At 47.5% G+C, this 17743-nt stretch overlaps 1 long non-coding RNA gene across 1 annotated transcript; it reads right to left on the minus strand.

The window, feature by feature from the left end:
* Window positions 1-461: 461 nt before the first annotated feature.
* On the minus strand, window positions 462-17050 carry LOC142827175 (uncharacterized). Its single transcript, XR_012901649.1, has 3 exons — window positions 16904-17050; window positions 13214-13295; window positions 462-1873 (listed from the first exon to the last, which is right to left on the minus strand). It is a non-coding gene; the product is annotated as an uncharacterized LOC142827175 (long non-coding RNA).
* Between the last annotated feature and the right edge of the window lie 693 nt (window positions 17051-17743).

Consider the following 17743-nt stretch of genomic DNA (forward strand, 5'->3'; position numbering starts at 1 on the left):
TAATCTGCCGTCATTGTTTTATCAGCAGACACCAATCTAAACAATCCTTTCTGGTATCACATATCAAGAAACTTTACAGCATGGTCTGCCCTTAGGTGTTGTTTCTGTCTGTCAAACATATCTAACAACTTTACAATTTTCTTGTCACAGTCTCAAGTTCCTGCATCATTTGGGTTAGACTTGTTTGAAGCCTTTCAGCTGAACCAGAGTCGGGACCCGAACTGCAGTATCACCCACCCCAAATGCTTCAGGATCAGTAATCCACATCCTCATCTCCCGCCCCGCATACTCATGGCTTAAACTTCACGGATACAATCCAAGTTCTTTCTATTTGTCTTTTAGTTTCTGAGACTTTTAGATGCACTTGGGTCACGTAGTCAAGCTATTCGCTGCAACTATGAAGGTTAGAAACTTTATTTTGTAAATGACAGCTGTCTCTCATGTAATCACATGACTCCAGGAGCAGGGGCTGTGTGTAAAACATCAAATATCAAGAGAGCATGATAATAATGAGTGGGTAACATTGGAACTGAGTGCAGCTTTTAGTGCATGTTGGTAACAGAGCAGTGTGGGCCTAGATTTCAAGGCTGAAAGGGACGATTACGATAATCTAGTCAGACCATTTCGTACTCCGGATCCTGCAAGCACTTTCTACTAAGATTATTACTTTAAAGACCAAGTGTCCTACAGGGGAACTTCCCAGGTAGCCCCAGACCTGGGAGGCTTTCCAAGAGTCCTCCAAACAACAGCAGAGGAAGCCAACATTGAAGTACCACTTTTGCCTGAAGGAAAATAAATCCACTCCCACCTTTTCCCATGGTAGGGTCGGTAGCGCATGCGGTAACACAGTCAATCAGGAGCAGAGTTATATATTCATTCCCAGAGGGTAAACAATCTGTCAAGCCCAGCTAAGAAAGCTGTCAATGCCTAGGCGTGACACATGTATTTTTTGCCTGACATCGCTACATAACAGATCAGAGACAACAGCTCTCCATCCTTGAAATCTCAGCTCCTCATTAATTTGAAAATATGGTTCAGCTCTTAAGGCTGCATGGCTTTTGGCCACCCTGCCTGTAACTCTCTCTTGACAGCCTGTAGTTGGATGGCCTTTTGCTTACTCTGATTTCAATCAGTTTTGCTGCTGAAACCAGGAGATAGTGAAGGCTGCATGTTAATGGAGTCATAGTCCTGATCCCCTTCCCCCAGCTTTGCTAAGGCTGGGTATATTCAGTGAAGCTGACAGCCTCTCTGGGCTCCTGGGCAAAGCGGGGAGTGGGGGTGCCCTCCTCCATGCCCCAGAAGGGGCAGGACATTGGGTGGAAGAGGTGGCTTCCACCTCCCCCAGAAGGTGCTCCAGCAGCAATTTAAAGGGCCCTGGGCTCTGTCTGCTGCCACAGTAGCAGCCAGGAGCTCTGAGCCCTTCCGTATTGCTGGGTCTTGGGACAACTTCCCCTTTGCCCATCCCTGTCTGAGGGCCTGCTCTGGGTGTCAGCTATACCAGTCCTCATCTTGGACTGCATGTGTTCCTACTTGGTCATACTGGTGCTGCATCCAATCTCTTTGCAGTACTCAGAAGGGGATTTAATCATCTCTGGGGTTTGTGATCTGATTGCAGGGGATGACCACAATTGTACTGATGGAATTGTGCCACTCCAAAACCAGACAGAAGCTATTTTTCTCTGCAGGTGCGTCCCTGTTCTGTCTGTGACAAGGCTCTGCTAACAGAAGCGACTGGCTGCCGCGCTGTGCCGATGATCAGCTGATCCGGCATGGCACAGCAGTCTGGACGCAGCGCGGTCGACAAGGGAAGCCTTTGATGATCGCCGTGGTATGCCTCGTGAAAAGGGGGTTGATTCATCAGTAGCGATGAGTCCTAGGGAAGATCAGAAGGAAAGGAAAGGGTTAATTTATTCTTTCTCTTTATGGACAGGGCCATATTTCTTTAAGTGAACTTTTCCAAGGTTCGGTATCGAGAACCCTGGAAAAATCCAAATTCACTTTTCACCTACAGAGGTGTAAATTAGGGATAACCCCATTGATTTAAGTGGAGTTACAGAGATCTAAAACTGGGGTAAGTGAAAAGAGAATCAATCTAAGACCCAAGTATATTCAACCAACAACTCTTATTCCTTTTGTGATTGCCTAACGATAGGCTATGACATCTGTTTGAATTGGGCCTGAGTTCATAACTCCATGCCTGCTGTTGTGGATCAATAATCCTCTTCTCCAGTAGATAACAGAGAACAACAGTATCTGGTGTTGTAAAGATTAATTAGCTACTATCCAAAAAGCTCTTTGAAATAGTAGAGAGTTGTATAAACACTAGAAGACCATTTTTCCACTGACCTACATGCGTTTCACACTGGCGGAACTCCACTGACAACAGAGGAATTACTCTTGATTTACCCTGGCAGAACTCAGGCTATGTCTACACTACGTGATTTTTCCAGGATACCGGAGTATCCTGGAAAAACTCTGCTGCATTCAGGGAATGCGTCTGCTCTTCCACTTTTTTTTGTGGAAGAGCAAACGTGTTCTTTCGGAAGTCCTGTCTTCTTCCTCCCATGAGGAAGAAGGGCTCTTCTGAAAGAGGGTTTTTTTCTGAAATTTGGCACAGTGTAGACGGGCCAAATTTCAGAAAAGCCTCTTCTGAAAAAGCTATCGGAAAAAGGTATGCAAAGTGTGGAGCACAATTCGTGTACCTTTTTCCAATATAGCCCCGTAGTGTAGACATAGCCTCAGAGGAGAATCAGGCCCTTGGTTTTGTTTAAATAATTCTAATGCTTCCTGTTTAAAAGGCAATATCCTAGACTTATTAGAGGCTGAAGCTGATTGCTTAGATTACGGTTATTACCATGTTAACAGGAAAGTCCCTGAACACTAGCGGAAAATCCAGTTGAAAATAATCATTTCGTTCCAGCTGGCAATTAGATTATGGAACAGAACAATAGGATGATAGGCTGGCCAATTCTTGGGGCTACAGGAGAAGTCACGGATCAGTGGAAATTAGCATACACCTGATAGATTCTAATGGCGTCTCTACTGTTTTCACTAGGGACTCGTTATCAGTTATTATTATCATAAACTTAGAAGTCTTCTCTTTCCTCTCACCTCAGAGAGAGATTACTTACTTTAGCACTCTTAATCTATATGCTCTCAACAAACATGGCTGCCTCTCACCTTACCTTATCACCCACCTGACCTCAGGTTCCTCCCTATTCCTTCCACCCTTTGAGGAAGGCATTGTCTCTCCTATGCTTCCCTAAAGAACAATTACTTTCACTATTAAACTTGATTTAATTGGGGAAGGGCTACCTGGAGCAGGAGTGAGGAACCAAAGTTGAGGCAGCCATGTTTGTTGTGGGCATATGGTGGTGTAAATTCTTAAGTGGTCAGTGATCACTGAGGCTAGGTCTACACTACAGAGTTTTTGTGCAAAACCATCTGTTTTTGCGGAGCATCCACACCTCAAGGGTGTTTTTTGCGCAAGTAAAATGAAAGAACAGAGTGGTTTTTCCAGTGGTAGGTATTTCTCTTTCTACGAGGAATAACTCCTTTTTGCGCAAGAGCTCTTGCACAAAAAGATGTGTGTGGACGGGGAACAGGGTTTTTTTGCGCAAAAAGAGACACTTGAAAAAAGCCCAGGTGCCCTGGTGGCCATTCTGTAAATAGCAATCAGAGTTTCCTTTTGGGATAGCATCCATGCAGTCTGGATGCTCTCTTTCGCAAAAGCACATCACTTTTTCGATGCGCTTTTGCAGTGTGGACACGCTTTTGTGCAAGTTTTTGCAGAAGATCTCTTCCGCAAAAAGCTTCTTGCACAAGAACCCTGTAGTATAGACATAGCCTGAGAGCAGAGATTAAATTAGAGTCTTTCAAAGAATGATGGAATGCAGTTTATCATTGCTTCTCTTTTTTGCTCTTGGCTGGTAGAATTAGTCAATCGTGTAGAAATCCTGTTTCCCTCCCACAGAACTGATCCTCCTTTAAAAAAGTGGTTTGAATTTTAATTGAATCGCAATGCAAGATGAAAATTGTGGAATGTTAGAAAGAACCACAGACACCGGAAAGCAGAACTTAAGGGAACCCAAGCACTAAAGAAGTCCTCACCATTCTGCTGTCTTGGAGTGAACAATACATCAGTAACACAACCAGATAAAGTGAAGAATGCCAGAGATCTTGAGCATATCAATGAAGGGAGCATTTCAGCATTGTGAGCTCCTTCTCCACATTTTTGACCGGGCTGGCCATGATGGGTTAATGAAGGCCTAGAATGTTCAGGAATAATTGAATCAATGACGTCTGAGATGGAAATGAATGAGTAGATCATCTATTCTAGTCCATTTCTCCAGCTGGATCAGGCTGAAATACTGACCATGGAGGGCTATACAGCAGGGGCCCTGTATTGCTTCACCTTGGCTCCAGCCCACATGATGAGTTTATCTGGCTTTGTCATGGTTTACACTTGAGCATGGCCTAGCAATCACAGCTGCCAACTCCTGTCTGCCAAGGGGGGTGTGGGGCAGGGAGTCTGTACCCTTCCACTCCACAAGACTGCTTAAGGCTCTCCTCCCTGGGCCTCTTCTTCTTCTCCACTTCCCTTCCCCCGCAGGTCAGCTTAGTCCAAGATTTCCCCTGCTGTAGAAACCCAAACTACAATAGGTAAGAAGGGGTTACCCATGTCAAAGGTCCACAGGATATTTCCTTCTCTTGGGCCTCCCCCCGCCCCGCTTTGAAGCTGTATCAGTCTTTGGCTTGGCTCGGCTCTGCTCATCTCCAGCTCTGTCACTTAAATGAGCTAATTCCCTAGCTTTTAATTGGTTCAGCAGATGGAGTATTTGCTGCAGGTGGGGCAGGACTAGCTGAGCCCAAAACAACCCCTTCCCTCAAGGTGGAGCCAGGGCAGCAGGGGCCTTCTGATTCTCTTCCCTGTCCCTGGAAAAGAGTCAGCTCTTTGGTGGGCTTTCCTGGTTTGGGGCTGAATTTGGAATGTGTAGGGCCAGAGAGAAGATAGCGGTGCATCAGCCACAGATTTAGTATCAGAGGGGTCGCTGTATTAGTCTGAATCTGCATAGACAAGGAGAAATCCTGTGGCACCTTATAGACTGAGGGTATGTCTACACTGCCATCCTAGTTCGAACTAGGGTGACTAATGTAGTCATTCGAACTTGCAAATGAAGCCCGGGATTTAAATATCCCGGGCTTTATTTGCATGTTCCCGGGCGCCGCCATTTTTAAATGCCCCATAGTTCGAACTACCTGCCCACAGCTACATGCGGCACGGGCTAGGTAGTTCGAATTAAAGCTCCTAAATCGAACTACCGTTACTCCTTATTGCAGGAGGAGTAACAGTGTAGTCATACCCTGACAGATTTATTGGAGCAGTGTTTCTTAAACTGTGTTCCGCAGCACACCGGTGTGCCATGAGGCAGTTGGAGGTGTGCCATGGAGAACAACAGAATTCAAAATGGCCACCCTTAAAGGGGCAGGTGGGCTTTTTTTTTCCTCAATAACTCTCCCCCGACCCTTTTTCCTCCCAACCTTTTTTTTTTTTCTCAACAAAAAATTCTTGGTGTTCCTCATAAAAAAAATTATGTTTGATTTTCCTTGGTCTTAAAAAGTTTAAGAAACACTGTATTGGATCATAAGCTTTCGTGGGCAAAGACCCACTTCATCAGATACATGTAGTGGAAATTCGAAAGGCAGGTATAAATATACAGGCACATGACAAGAAAGGAGTATCAATCAAGAGGAAGGCCAGAGATACCGTAGTTAATTCAGTCAGGGAGGATGTGGGCCCACTTCTAGCAGCTGATATGGAGGTGTGAAAACCAAGAGAGAGAAGTGGGTCACATCCTCCCTGACTGAATTAACTTTGTTATCTCTGGCCTTCCTCTTGATTGATACTCCTTTCTTTTCATGTGCCTGTATATTTATACCTGCCTTTGGAATTTCCACTACATGCATCTGAGGAAGTGGGTCTTTGCCCACAAAAGCTTATGCTCCAATAAATCTGTTAGTCTATAAGGTGCCACAGGACTTCTTGTTGTTCAGCCAGTGATTTGTGTCCTTCATGGTGTTTAGCCAGCTAAACAGGGCATGCTTTAGTGACAAACTTGAATGAATTTCCCAGGAGATAGTGTCAGAATGAATGTTTGGCTCCTCTTACCGCCAGGCTCTCCTTCTCTATGACAAAGTAGGCCCGCTCTCGTGGGAACCATTTGCGGCTGAAACAGAACACTGGGTGCTCCTCCCTCTTAATTTACTGTGACAAAACAGCTCCCAGTCCCACGCTGGAAGCATCTGTCTACAAAATGAATTCTTTGGAGGAGTCTGGACTAAATAGAACCAGTTCTCTACAGAGGTGTTTTTTCAATTCTTGAAAGGCCTTTTCATAGGTCATAGACCAGTAAACTGTCTTGGGGCTGTTGTTCGTAAGTAGATCATGAGAGGGGCTGCAATCATTGAGACCCTGGGTACAAACTGGTGGCAAGTCCTCCAAAATTCCTGGCCTGTTTCTTGGTAGTAGTACATGAGGTATCCTTTAGGGAATGGACTTTATTTATAGAGGGGCTGGATTTGGTCATTCCAAGTGGCATAAACCTTTTTAGCATCTGCTTCAGGGATGGGCTGGAGTGCAACTAGGCCATCTGTTTGCAGATGATAAACAGAAGTACAGAGGCTCTTTATTTTCAGATCACAGACCTGTTTCACCAAGCGGACATGAAATGCATGTCTTAGTCAGTGAGAATCCCCTTGGGAAGTCTTCCTAGAGCAAAGACTTTCAATAGTTCCATGCAGGGGCAGCCTGTTCATATAGGCAAACTAGGCGGTCGTCTAGGGCGCCAAGTTAAATGGGGCGCCAAATGGTGGTGCAATATCATTGAGGGGTTTAGAGGTGGGGATGCCGATTGCATGGTTCGCCTAGGGCGCCAGTTGCTGGCAGCTAGTCTAGGGCCACCCCTGGTTCCATGGCAATAGTCTGCATGGGTGTTACGTGGCGGGAATCCCTCAGGATAGCGAGTAGCATAATCGACTGTCATCAATAGGTGTTTGCATCTGACAGTGCTTTTTTCCAGAGGACGAGCTAAGTCTATACCTATGCATTCAAAAGGGACATCAATGACTGGGAGAGGGCTTTCACCCCACTATTTATCCTTACTAGCTTTTAACTTCTTGGTGTAATCCAGGCCGGAGGAAGAGGACTTTTTGTTTGATGTCTACAGCACCTAGTGCAGGGGGTCCTGATCCATGTAGTGGGTTCTGTAGTGGTGTTGTTGTTGTCCCTCCCCTGCTGGGTCAGAGGGAGGTGACACTACCCCACAATGTTCTCAGGATCACTGTCTCGTCTCAGGGGGATTAGCAGGCCAGGCAGTAGTGTCCCAACCACCCTAATGGGCAACCCCCCAAACAATCATAGACCCTGGCCCTCAGGCAGGAGTAGAACAGCACTTGGCCTTCTGGCAGGGTGCAGCAGTCTATTGCTTGATGTCCTGGCTCAGGCCCGTTGGGCCTATGGTGGGAAGGCTGCCACTCCAGGGATGTGGATGCAGGGGGTAGGGAGACCTGGACTCACCTGACTCCACCAGGTCCCAGTCCAGGGCTCTAAGGGTGCATCTACACTGCACCGTAGCTTGAAATAAAAAGCGCAATTTGAGCTAAGCAAATTGCGTATCTCATTTCGATCTTATTTTGAAATAGCTTATTTTGTAATTTGGTACTGTCTTACACAGTGCCACATTTGGAAATAACCCGCTATTTCCGAAACATCCCTTACTCTTCATGGAATGAGGTTTACAGGGACGTTGGAATGACAAGCCCGTTATATTTCAAAATAATGAGCTTGCTGTGAAGATGTGGGATAGCTATTTCAGGATAATCCTATATCCCGAAATAGCATTGCAGTGTAGACGTAGACTAACAGTGGTCAAATGGTTTGCCATGGGGTCAGCAGGGAATCCAGCTTTAACACACTTAGCCTCCCTTCACCCACAGCCCATGCTTCTTGTCCTACCTATTCACTTCTGGCAAGAGAGGCAAGTGGTCTGATTGCACAGTAGTGTTTTCCCCCTCTTCTGGGATGGAGGGAGGCCACAGCAACTCAGGCCAGGTCTATATTAGACCTGGAAGGTCATCTTAAGGTACACAACTCCAGCTACGTAAATAACATAGCTGGAGTCGACATACCTTATGTGAGCTTGGCACCATCCTCACAGCGGGAGGTCAATGGGAGCAAACACGCCCATCGGCTTCCCTTACTTCTTGGCTTCCCTTGCTCCTTGAGGAGTATCAGCGCTGACCAAGGGCACCCTCAGTGTTCGATTATAAACCCACTGAATCAAACGCCAGAAGATCCATCACCAGTGCAGCAAGCGGAGACATGGCCTCACTTCCTAGCCTCAATGCAAACAATAAATGAACCAGGAAGGTGTAGCATCTGCATCCCAGGGAGGGACTGTATGTAACTTGGCCAGCAGAACCCTTCTTCCTGATGGGGGAGTACCTAAAAAAGAAGCACCCCCCACACTTTTATTCCCAAGGCCTGGATGAGTTTGCAGCTTTGGCAGATTAAAAAAAAAAGCCTTTTTCCTGAGCACAGACATGTAATATATAACCCCCTGGGAGACAGGAAACGCAGAGGCCTGTGGTGCCCTTTTCTAACAGAGTCATTTTCAAAGGCAGCACTGTACTTTACACCAGAGATTGTTCTGTGAAAAAATGACTGCATGGGGCGTGGGGCTTCCATTGCAGACGTGCTAGCTAGTCGGAGTATTGGCCGATCCCCAGGGAAAAGCACATTCAGATAGGACTTTTTGTAAAGGGGAGGTCTCAGACTATTCTTCGCTGCTAACGCTACAAGTAAGTGATAGCCAAAAACATCAGTTTGCCAAACACACAGCAGTTTGTGATCAACATTTTCTCTGTTTCAATTCCTTTGATCTCGGAATGGCTTGGGTTTTAAGTGCCCTGTAAATGATGACGCACGCTGCACATATGGTTTCAATGTGACCAAACTTCTAATATTGTTTTACTTGACATAGTATCTGCCCACTAGCCCCATTTCCTTGAAGAAAGGATGTTTAATAAGCTTCCCAGACAGAAATGGACCCCATAGTCACTAAATAAATATATCTTGCCCCCCACTCCGCCCGCAAAGTGTGTGGACTTTTGTTTGTACAAGTGAGGCAAGATATAGTTAGTTCCCCAGACGCTCTCATGAAAAATTACTCAAGTGGGAGAGACAAGATGGATTAAATCCCTGCTGAGGAGCTTGCACTAGGTTATACAATATGGCTGTGTCTACATTGGCACCCCTTTCCAGAAAAGGGATGCTAATGAGACACTTCGGAATTGCAAATCCGAGGGGGATTTAAATATCCCCCGCGGCATTTGCATTTACACGGCTGCCGCTTTTTTCCGGCTCGGGGTTTTTGCCAGAGAAAAGCGCCAGTCTAGACGCGATTTTCCGGAAAATAAGCCCTTTTCTGGAAGATCCCTTATTCCTATTTGAAAGTAGGAATAAGGGATCTTCCGGAAAAGGGCTTATTTTCCGGAAAATTGCATCTAGACTGGCGCTTTTCTCCGGCAAAAACCCTGAGCTGCAAAAATGCAGCAGCCATGTAAATGCAAATGCCGCGGGGGATATTTAAATCCCCCGCGGATTTGCAATTCCGAAGTGTCTCGTTAGCATCCCTTTTCCGGAAAGGGGTGCCAATGTAGACACAGCCTATGAGTCTTGCAAAGATGAAATGTTTTTTAAATTATGGTAACTAGCAGCCCCAGTCAAGATCAGGTTTCCCCGTGTACTAGGCACTGTACAAATTCAGAGTAAAAAAAGCAGTCCCTTCCTCCAACAGCTCACAATCTGAGTAGAAAATACAGACAAAGGGTGGTGAAACAACATATTACAATACAATTGTGAAGAGGAGAAACTGAGGCCCAAAGAGATTATGTGTTATGGCCAAGGTCACCTGGGAAGTCCAGGGCAGAACTAGGAACTGAATCCAGATTTCCTGAAAGGGAGGGTGGTTTTCTCTGGTGGTAAAGCCCACAGCAGGCAGCTCAGCTCCTCTCATGGAATTCCCTCCAAATTCTTCCCTTGGGATGGAGGCGAGGCTTTAACTTCTTCATGGAAACAGCATGGGATCTGGCTCTCAGAAGCTTGAAGAGCTTAATCGGTGCAGATCATTGCCCCCTACTGGCTCTGGGGCAGTCCCTAAGGTCTTAGAGAATATATTGGGATTTCACCACTGCAACAGTGTAGAATTTGGCACAAGATATTTAAAAGCAACTTAGAATTGTCATATCAGCGCAAACCAATGGTTGGAGTACTCCAATATCCCGGATGGAATCCCATTGGCTTTGCAGTGGCCGGGATTCATAGAATCCTCGAAGATTAGGGCTGAACGAGACCTCAGGAGGTCATCTAGTCTAATCTTCTGCTCAAAGCAGGACCAACCCCAACTAAATCATGCTAGCCAGGGTGTTGTCAAGCCTGCCCTAAAATACCTCCAAGGGTTGAGATTCTTCCTCCTCCCTAGGCAACTCATTCCAGAATTTCCTCCTCCTCCTAGTAAAACAGTTTTTTTCCCCTTCATATCCAATCTGGACCTCCCCCAGTGCACCTTGAGACCATTGCTCTTTGTTCTGTCATCTGCCAACACTGAGACTAGCCTGGCGCCATCTTCTTTGGAACCCTCCTTCAGGTAGTTGAAGGCTACAAATTCCCCCTCGTTCTTCTCTTCTGCAGACTAAATAAGCCATGTTCCGTCAGCCTCTGCTCATAAGTCATATGCCCCAGCCTCCAATAATTTTCATTGCCCTCCGCTGGACTCACTCCAATTTATCCTTTCTGAGGGAGAGGGGGAAACTGGACATAATACTCCAGATGTGGTCTCACCAGTGCTGAACAGAGGGCAATAATCACTTCCCTCGATCCGCTGGCAATGCTCCTACTAATGCGGCCCAATATGCTGTTAGCTATTTTGTCAACAAGGGCACTTTGTTGGCTCTTTTCTAGCTTCTCATCCACTGTAATCCCAAGTCCTTTTCTGCTGAACTGCTGCTTAGCCAGTCAGTCCTCTGCCTGTAGCAGTGCTTGGGATTCTTCTGTCCTAAGTGCAGGACTCTGCATTTGTCCTTGTTGAACCTCATTAGATTTCTAAGAACATAATGGCAATACTGCATCAACCCAAAGGTCCACCTAGCCCAGTGTAACTGGGGTGTCCATCAGAGGTCCTGGAGCGCCCTCAGTTCATGGGCCACTGCCCAGGTTGGCCCCAATTCGCCCCTGTTCCCGGCCTCTACCTCGCTGTTCCCACAGTCCACTCCCTGTGACCTGCTCCCTGCGGGCTCGCTGGCCCAGTCGGTCGCTTCGCTCGGCGCCCGTATCTCCGTGTCGCTGCTCATACACATCTGTGCGCCAAAAGCCACCACTGCCGAGCTTCTCCGTCCAATCCTCCTCCTCCGATGGTTGTCTGCCGGCGTCGGTCGCTTCCCCTCCGGCTCCTGGCGCTGCACTACCACCGGAGGGGTTCCTCGCGGGACCTGTGGAGGAGGCTGAGAGCAGAATCTCTCCTGCTCTCCCCCTCTCGTGCCCTCCCCTCCTCCCTTTTGAATTCCCCGCTCGGCGTCCTGCCGCTCTCCGCCCCTCCTTGGGCTGCCCCCGGACTCCCGGGTCCTAGCGCCCGCTGGCTACTGCCTGGGCCGACCAGCACCTGCGCTTAGACTGCGTCGGTTTCCCCTGGCTCCGCAGCCTGTGCCGCTGCGCTGGGCTCCCAGCGTCATCCAACCCTGTGCGTGGTGCGCGGTGCCTCGGTTCCCGAGGCTGGGAGTGCGGGGGTGAGTTCCCCCGTCACACCCAGTATCCTGTCTTCTGACAGGGGCCAACGCCAGGTGCCCCAGTGGGATTCTTTTGGCACAATCCTCCAATTTGTCTATTAGATGCTTAAGAGGAAAGTTCAAGAATCTCCATTATGTATGTATAATTATATTGTACCCATATAGTAATTACTTCTCAACCCAATGCAGTCAATGACTAGTGTAGTACATTGAGATCTTATATCCCTTATACATTTTAATCTTATTTTACATTACTAGATGTCATTATGGACCTTTACAGAAATGCCAGTCTGCTTTCATTTCTACTAAGTTCTTGCAACGTGGTTTGTTCCCATTACCCTTGTAAACAGGGATCCTATTCTGAATCCTGCTAAATTCTTGGCATAAAAGAGTACTCGGGTAGTGCAGGAAAAAATGATCAGTTTTAAAGATGTTGCTTTCCATTTTCATTCAATGTCCCCTGATTCTTACAGTCTGAAAGAAGATCAACATTCCAGAATGAACTTCTAGAGAAACTTGGTTTTATTGTCTTTTTAAAAAAAATGAATTAAAAAAAGTAAAATGTCCATCTGTTTGTAGCTGGAGAGGAAGATGATCTTTGTCTGTGTGTATCTGTGCAAAGTCTTTCACAATTTCCACTTCAAACAGCTAAATTCAGTGCCTTGCATGGTGACAAGTATCCGAGGGGTAGTTGTGTTAGTCTGTATCCACAAAAACTACGAGGAGTCCTATGGTACCTTAAAAACTATGGGTATGTCTACACTAGCCCCCTAGTTCAAACTAGGGAGGCTAATGTAGGCATTCGAAGTTGCAAATCCCCTTACTCCAAACTAGCTGCCTGTGGCTACACGCGGCAGTCAAACGTTAACTCGAACTAAGTCCTTAGTTCAAGTTAACGTTTGACTGCCGCGTGTAGCCACAGGCAGTTAGTTCGGATTAAGGGGATTTAAAAATGGTGCCTGGATGGGAAGATGCAAATAAAGCCCGGGATATTTAAATCCCGGGCTTCATTTGCAACTTCGAATGCCTAGATTAGCCTCCCTAGTTCGAACTAGGGGGCTAGTGTAGACATACCATATCAGATTTATTTGGGCATAAATGTTTGTGCCATGGGCAAAAACCCACTTTGTCAAATACATCTCTGATGAAGAGGGTTTTTGCCCAATGAAAGTTTATGCCCAAATAAATCTATTTTCAATCTTTAAGGTGCCATAGAACTCCTCATTGTTTCTTTGATACAGATTAACATGGCTACCCCCTGATAGTTTTATTGTGAATATTTTCCTTTTAGATATATGCATCAGAGGCTTCTGGGTTTGCAAACACATACATATTGCAGCTACTCTTTGGAATCAGAAAGGTCTGAACTCACCTGCCCCTGCTGCCGGAAGTTCATGAACTGCATAAAATGCAGGAGGACATCAGAGCAAGAGAGACTGCCAGGTTGAAGGTAACTGATAAAAACAGAATGTAAAGTCATTGCTTTGTTCCAGGCTGCCAAGGTAAAAGTTTACTGCCCATAAAATCATTAACGTTGGGATGATACTGACAGGGTCATATAAATACCTAGCTAACAGAATTAGTTTTATACGAGTGGAGAAAAAGCAATAAACTGTAATGAACAGGTATATAGAACCAATCTAACCTATTTGCCTATACTGCACACAATGATAGTGCTGGAGGGACACACCCCAAGCCATCAGTGAAACAAAATCAGATGACTGAAAGGAGGCAGTTGGCAGGACTTAACCTACCAGGCATCACCCATACAGGGCAGCACAGGTGTTTTCCAAAGCACACTAGTCATCTTTGTGCAAGGGATGCTCTGGCTACCCAGACTGCTGTACAGCACCTGTTCTACAGGTCTTTACTCACGGCTTCAAAGCTAACCCCAATCACAATTGCGTTTATTTTTGTCTAGTCATCATTGTGTATTTAGCGACACAGCAGTATTTTTGCTCGGCAGAGTTCAGGTTGGAAAGTACACTTTAACTTTTGTTCAGGGTCTCATGTGACCAGAGTGCCAACACAATTTCAGTTTTTGGAACACATTCAGGGAAATGCATGAAAATAATCCAGATTAAGAAAGCAATGCTGAATGGTGCTGGTAAATAAGAGCTTTTGGGGGTGAAGGTATTTGGGTTCAGGGACCATCTCCCCTTATGGGAAATATCTCAGGGCAGGTCTTTTCTGAGATGTCAGCCCAGGCTCAGTAGAACTTGATTTAGGAGACCCTGGGTTTGTTAACCTAGGGCTTGAGCAGCTACACAGGTGTAGGAAGCAGGGATACAGGGGTGCTGCAGCACCCCCTGGTTTTCCACCCAGCTTCCCCAGTATCCAGGGGCCTGTCCTGCTGCTGACTTCATCAGCCCCATGTCCTGGCTTCTGGGCGGCCCCTCTGAGGTCCTGCTGGCCCCGTCAGCTTCAAGACCCATAGGGGTCCTGTCGTCCACTGTCTCTGCAGGATCTAGGCCATCAGCCCTGAAGGCTGTGCTGCTATTCTGAGTCCTGCTGCTGACCTGGGGCTCTGCATCTGCCTCCATCTGTAGCTGGGTTGCCAACTCTCCTAGACAGGATGGACTGGAGGCCATTAGCGGCAACAACATATAACAAGAGAGTTGGCAACTGTAGGTGTGACTCAGTCTGGACTGGTGAGGGATGTGAAAAGGTTTGGGGAAGGGGGCACAGGTCAGCACCCGCATCCTAAAAATAGTTCCAGTGCCACTGAGCACTTTGTAACCCCAGTTGAACCCAACCTAGTCCCCAAGCATCTATGCTGCATTATGCAATCTGAGTGCAACCAACCATGTCCCAGATTTCCTAGTCTCCTCCCAAAACATGGCCACTCTAGGCCTTTCTAGAGGGTGCAGCATGACAAAACATGCCTGTCCACCAAACTTGACTGTACAGAGGAAAACAGAATTGGCCTAGAGCATTGTGGGATACTTTTGGCAGATTCACAGAGCACAAGTCCATCAGGGATCTGTCTATACTGTAAAGAAATGGGGCTTAATGGGTCCTGGCTTAACTCAGGCTCTGACCCACTCCATCCTCACATGGAGTCCTGGAGCCAAATCCTGGGTTAGTGCAATTTTTTTGTAGGCAGACGAGGGGTGGTTTGAAACCTCAAAGATGACTAGAGACATGGACAGTTGGTGAAGCTTCCACCTGGGGAGACAGTAGTTTCCCAGCGTAGGCCCCACCCCCTTCTCAGCCCAGGCTCCACCCGCTTCCCTGCCCTGTCTCTGCACTCTTCCCATTGTCTCCCTCCTCTCTTCCCTGCACACCCTGTGTCCCTGTGCACTGCATACTTGTTCCCTTCCAGTTAAATCCTTGAACCCAAACAAATTATTTTTGAAAAAACCCTCCACTTTTCTGCAATTTCTTTCTCAACAGAATGGAGCATGTTTTATAGAGCCAGCTATGCAGAAGATACCTAATTAAAAGCACTAAATTTGGAAATAAGAAATGTCAGTCACAAGTTTATTATATGCCCCAAACTCCTCTAATTGATCCTAGGGAACACAGAATGGCAAGCACCAGTTAAAGCTAATTGAGAAACCTCAGTACTTTCTTCAGACAATGAAACAAAGTGTCAAGCCTCATTCTCAGCTGGAATTTGCCCCCTGACAGGAAGAAAATGACTAAAATCAGACTGCTAAAGTTGCCACCCTATTTTCACTCTTCATACAAACAAGTTGAGGACTTCCTATGTTGATTGTTTCAACAGCAGTAAGCACCTCAGACAAAGAATAAGAATTGCCAAGGGACATGCCAGTAAAATACAGGCTGGATGCTGCTTTAACAACAACAGCACCGGTTCAGCTCATAGAACCAAGAACGTAAGATGTCCCACTAAGGCAGCACGATGGTGACAGCTTTATGCATCAGACAGGTCAACCCAATAACCCCAGGGATGAAGGAACTCCAGCCCTGTTCTCACCAGGCACACAAAATCTCCCAACCACTGAAAAGAGTTGAGACCTAGCCCACTGTCCCAGTCTATGGGGTGGAGGGTGGGGGGGCTGTGCCTCCACTCCCGGGCTCACTCAGATTCCCCAGATCTTCATCATCGTGAGTGGGCAAATGCTAGTCCTGCAGCCATTCCCCTAGGCCCTGTACCTTACCTATGGTATACCCGATTCTGTCCCAGCACCCATAATCTATACAGTACGACCTTCAGTCAATTGCCGCTTAGGCTTACCTCCAACGACCGTGGAAGGTAGGGAGACCTGGGCCCTCCCTCACTCCAGGTCTTGGCCCAGGACGCTAAGAGCAGAGACACCAATCATCTGCTCGGTTGGTGGGGATGTAGCCTGCAACTCACCAACCCACAGGCTCCACTTTACCCTGTCCTGGGTTGCTTCCTACCCTCCAGCTGGTTCCTTGCAGCAAGTCCAGCCCACTGATCTCCGCCACCACCGGTCTCACTCAGGCACCGCCGATGCTGCTTCTTGGTTGTGATCGACCTTCTCCCCTCTGCTGGGCGTCTCTCTCTCCCTGGTTGTGAGCACTCTTCTCCAGCCCTGATGGGCATCCCTCACGCCTCGCTGCCCGTGAGCGAGCCCCGCTTGCCCTGGGGGGCATCTCTCTACCTTGCTTGCTGCAGGCGCTGGCTTTTTAAAACCAGCGCCTTGCTCTCCTGGACGTCTGCGCAGGTGCCCTTCCCCAGCCGGCTATCTGGCGCTGGGCACTTCTGCGCTTGGGCAGGCAGTGGCATGTGAGCAACCCCCGCAGTGCCGCAGGGGAGCCATTGTCTGGCCGCAGAGCGCCTCCACTCCTGGGCCGGCCGTGTGGGGTTCAGAGGGCTCCACTGCCAGGGGGCCCGACACCCCATCACACCCACCAATAACTTCTCTCTTCCTTGCCACCACACCCCTCATCCTCTGCCCCCCTTTCTCCTCCGGCTCCCACTGCTCAAGATCGCTGCCCTCCCCAACCAAGTGCTCCCCTTGCCCTGACCATCACAGAATTTGAACAAGTAAAAAAACCCAACCAACCAACCAACCACCAACCAGAAAACCCCCAAACCCAAATCGTCCCTGCTCAGGCCACTGCTTACCTGTGGGAACCTCTTAAAGGCTCCTCAAGCCCCAGGGGATCCATTCCTCCTGGACATTTATTGTTCTGCCCAGTCTCACTTAGCAGGCCAGCACAGGGTACCTGCTGCCACAGATGGTCCAGCCCTCCCTCCAGCACACACACTGAATAAAGCTGGCTGGCCCACCTGCATCTTTGACTAGCCCTTTTAAAAGTGATGGTGGGGGTGGGGGGGGGGGGGGCTGGGTGGAGCCCTGAAATCACTACCCAGCCTCTTCTGGCAAATTGCCCACCCACTGGGAGGAGGAATCATCCCATAAAGTCCCAAACTGTCATGCTCATGTAATCCAGGAGCAGTGGCTGCTGCATGAATAATGCAGAAAGATTTTGAAATGGTAAAAAACACTTTGCAAAACTGCACTTCTCAGCACTTTCCATCTGATGACATGAAAACACCTCATTAAAACCAATGAATTCTCACAAACTTCTGTTAGGCAGGCAACGATTATTTATTATTATTAATATTATTCCTTTTTTCAGATGGAGAAACTGAGGCATGGGATAATTAAGTTCCTTATCTGCTGGGTTTTTTTTTTTTTTTTTTTTTAAAACCCTCCCACTTTAAGTGATGTGTCCAGTGACCTACTGGAAGTCTGTGACAGGAAGGCCATTAAGAAAACCCCTGATCTTCACATTTCCAGCAGAGGGGAGCACACGCTGCAGAAGGGGAGCAGAAGGCTGCACTGAGATGGGAACATCATACTAAAACCCCAGCAGGGAGAGTGCAAAGGAGGAGAAGGGGGGGAGCAAGGAGAAAGCCTGGGCCAAGGTGCAGGGACGGGTGGGGCTAAATGGGGTGAGG

This window comes from Pelodiscus sinensis, chromosome 1 (assembly GCF_049634645.1).
Source record: "Pelodiscus sinensis isolate JC-2024 chromosome 1, ASM4963464v1, whole genome shotgun sequence".
Classification (NCBI taxonomy): Eukaryota; Metazoa; Chordata; order Testudines; family Trionychidae; genus Pelodiscus; species Pelodiscus sinensis.